General features: G+C 43.4%; 1 long non-coding RNA gene across 1 annotated transcript; it reads left to right on the plus strand.

Moving 5' to 3' along the window:
* The first annotated feature begins 857 nt into the window (after window positions 1-857).
* Window positions 858-3390, plus strand: LOC118477927. The gene is made up of 3 exons (XR_004858698.1): window positions 858-941; window positions 1699-1862; window positions 3220-3390. It is a non-coding gene; the product is annotated as an uncharacterized LOC118477927 (long non-coding RNA).
* Window positions 3391-3862: the final 472 nt, after the last annotated feature.

The raw sequence follows: 3862 nt of genomic DNA on the forward strand, positions 1-3862 counted from the left end.
GCAGCCGATAGTCTCGATCATGAAACTACAATAAACTGTTAGGGGGGGGGGGGTTGGTTTGTTTGTTTTTGCTTTTTGCTGGGGTTGGGTTTTTTTAGTCAAAATATTGGGCATTGTAAAATTTGACATCTGAGCGACACTATGCGTCTTCTTTCTTCCCTCGCAGACTTGCTAGTAGGGAGACTACAACACACAACATGCTGACCAAAATCGTCATCGCTTGCCTGTGTCTGGGCGCTGCCCTCGCCGACGATCCTCCGGCACCACAGTACGGTGAACCCGGTGAGTGAAACATCAACTGCACCTTCCAACTCACGATAAAAAGAAGCGTTACGACGCGGTGGAATCTGGTGTTTGTCAAATTTTAGGCATATGGAGTTATTGGTAGACCTATTGTCTTAGAGCCTGTTCATTTGCCTTCATTTTGATTTTCAAAATACCCATCGATTTTTAATAGAAGTCCAGATTTATGCGTTTGAAGGAGGAGGGGGTCGCTGGTTTCACAGGTAAACTTAGCTTTAAAATCTATTTTTTTTAATGACCGCCAAAAATTGGTGACTTACTCGTACAAAGCTTGAGTATCCTTGGAAACCGCAAATGTACATGTTTTTTAATGCCTTTGATAAAAGATGTTCAGTAAAAATGCACACAGAAATCAGTTTTTAAATTGTCCTGAGCAACAACAAAAAAGAAAAAGAAAATGAATTGCTAAAGCGGCGGGAAAATGGCTACTTTTTTATTTTATTATTTTGACGAGCGCCTTATTTCATCATGATGCCTTGTATTTATTATATATAACAATATGTACTTTTACAATCTATCTTCCTCTTCTTCTCCCTCAGCCCCCAGCTACGGACAGCCCGGCTATGGCGGCCACGGTGGCTACGGCGGCTCCCAGCAGCTGGTCTTTGAGATCAGAAACCTGATCCAGAACATCACAGGTCAGTGTGGGCGGTTGGTGGGTTGCAGGAGCTCTGCTATGGTTTGCTCCTCCTTTCCTGTCAAACATCAGCTGTCCTCCCTATCTCCCTTCTATTTTTTTTCTCTGTATGTTACTCGCTAGCAACATTTCTAATCGTCGGCACTTAGGTGACCTATTTGTAATGCAAGTGCCGTAAAACTATGACTTAGACTAAGATTGAAACAGGTCAGTCGGGCTCCTTTCCATAACTTTCCCTATCAAACCCTCCATCCCCCTCTCCTTCTCCTTCGTTCCTTCCTTCCTCCCTTCCTTACTTCTAGTCCTGAGTGATAAATATATAACTTTCCATATCAAACCGTCCATCCCCCTTTCCTTCCCTCCTTCCTTCCTTCCTTCCTTCCTTCTAGTCCTGAGTGATAAATACATAACTTTCCATGTCAAACCCTCCATCCCCCTTTCCTTCCCTCCTTCCTTCCTTCCTTCCTTCTAGTCCTGAGTGATAAATACATAACTTTCCATGTCAAACCCTCCATCCCCTTTTCCTTCCCTCCTTCCTTCCTTCCTTCCTTCTAGTCTTGAGTGATAAATACACAACTTTCTATATCAAACCCTCCATCCCCCCTTCTTTCCTTCCTCCATTCCTTCCTTCCATCCTTTCTTCCTTCCTTCATCCCTTCCTTCCTTCCTTCCTACCTACTAGTCCTGAGTGATAAATTTCTAAATTTCTACAACAAACCCTCCATCCTCCTCTCCCTCCCTCCCTCCCCTCCCTCCAGTCCTGAGTGATAACGATGAGGTGATCGATGGACGTCTGGAGGATCTGTTCGATGCCAACGAGCTCAACTCCATCCTGAGGGAGACTTTCCTCAACGAGCTTTTCCCCAACCTCAACAAGGACCTGGATGCCCAGGACGCCAGCATCACCGCTTTGGAGCAGAAGGTGAGAAGACGAGGACTAAAATAAATTTCGTTTCGTAATTACAAGTGTAGGAGATTTTTCTATAGCTCGAGATAAGCAGAAGGTGAGAAGACGAAGACAAAAATTTCGTTTCGTAGAATTACAGGTGTAGGAGACTTTTCTATAGTGCGAGATACATTTTCCAAGCTAATGATCCAGGTTTTTCTATAACTCGAGATACGTTTTCGAAGTTAGTGATCCAGGTTTTTCTATAACTCGAGATACGTTTTCGAAGTTAGTGATCCAGGTTTTTCTATAACTCGAGATACGTTTTCGAAGTTAGTGATCCAGGTTTTTCTATAACTCGAGATAAGCGGAAGGTGAGACAACGAGGACAAAAATTTCGTTTCGTAATTACAAGTGCAGGAGATTTTTTTATAGCTCGAGATAAGTATTTCAAATTGGTAGTCCAAGTTTTTCTGTAACTCGAGATAAGCAGAGTAGGAGAAGACTAGGGCATATCTTTCGTTTCGTAATACCAAGTGCTCGCTCGAGATATTAAGCATTCTAAGTTAAGGATCCAGGTTTTTCTTTAGCTTGAGATAAGTATTCCAAGTTTAGGATTCAGGTTTTTATATAGTTCGAAATTAGCATTCTGAGTTGAGAAAACTATGACAAAACATTTGTTTCATAACACCAGTTCACCAAATGCACACTCGGGATAATAAGTATTCCAAGTTGAGATCGGGGGGTGGGGGGTGGGGGGGGTTCTATATCTCGAGAAAAGCATTCCAAGCTGAGAATCCAAGTTTTTTTACTGCTCGAGATAAGCAGAAGGTGAGCTATGACAAAACTTTCGTTTCGTAAAACCAAGTGCACGCCTCCAAACGAATTCATTTGACTGAGTCGTGGCAAAACAAAACAAAAAAGATTTGAGAAGACCATGACAAGACTTTCGTTTCGGAAGACTATCCGAGATTTTCTATAGCTCAAGATCAGCATTCCAAGTTTAGGATCCATGTTTTTTCTATAGCTGGAGATAAGCATTCTAGATTGAGAAAACCATAACAACATTCTCGTTTCGAAAGGCACTCCAAGTTTTCGCAAAGCTCGAGATAAACGTTCTGAGTTGAGAAAACCACGACAACACGTTCACGTTAGAGCAACTGGAATGATGACCCCCCAAAAAAATTTTTTTTAATCAACTTATCCTTGATTCGTTCTCTTTTCCTGTAACCTGTATTACCTGTCCTGGGCAACAACGTCATTGCACACTGGACAGGTCCATAAGTGCTCAGTTCCCCCAGCACCAAAGCCCGCAAGGTATCCATACTGATTGTTCCTCTTTTCCCATGAGTTTATCATTAATTGTTTGTTGGGCGTGGGGGTTTTTTCTCAGGCAAAGGCCCTGCTCAGACTGAGTGATGACGTAGCAGTCCTGGCCAGCACCATCGGTCAACTGGAGAACCAGGTCGCTGACGTGAATGCCTCCACCCAGGGTCAGTTCAACCGCCTCTCCGACCTGGCCAACTATGACGCCATCCAGGACACCAAGCTTGGAGCCGTCGACACCGATGTAAGTCTGTCTGTTTGTCTGTATGTATGTCTGGCTGGCTGGTGGCTGGCTGGCTGGCTGTCTGTCTGGCTGGCTGTAAGTCTGTCTGTTTGTCTGTCTGTCTGTCTGTCTGTCTGTTTGTCTATCTGTCTTTTTCTCTTTTCTCTCTTTCTCTTTCTTTCGCTATCTCTCTCTTCCTCTCTTTGATCTCCCTCTTTCCCTCCCCCCTCCCCCCCTCTCTCTCTCTCTCTCTTTCTCTCTCTCTCTCTCTCTCTCTCTCTCTCTCTCATTCTCTCTCTCAAGAACACTTGCGCTTCCCAGGAAGTTGAGATTGTTTCAAAAAGTTATCAGGTCCGCTGAGGCAATAACATACATAAGCTATAAAACCCATAGAGCTTGCTGTTGAGCGGGAATTTCCGCTATGCAAATACTATCTATTATTATCTATTATTACAAAAGTATTTATTTCTCTCTATTCTCCCTCCCT

This window comes from Aplysia californica, unplaced genomic scaffold (assembly GCF_000002075.1).
Source record: "Aplysia californica isolate F4 #8 unplaced genomic scaffold, AplCal3.0 scaffold00301, whole genome shotgun sequence".
NCBI lineage: Eukaryota > Metazoa > Mollusca > Gastropoda > Aplysiida > Aplysiidae > Aplysia > Aplysia californica.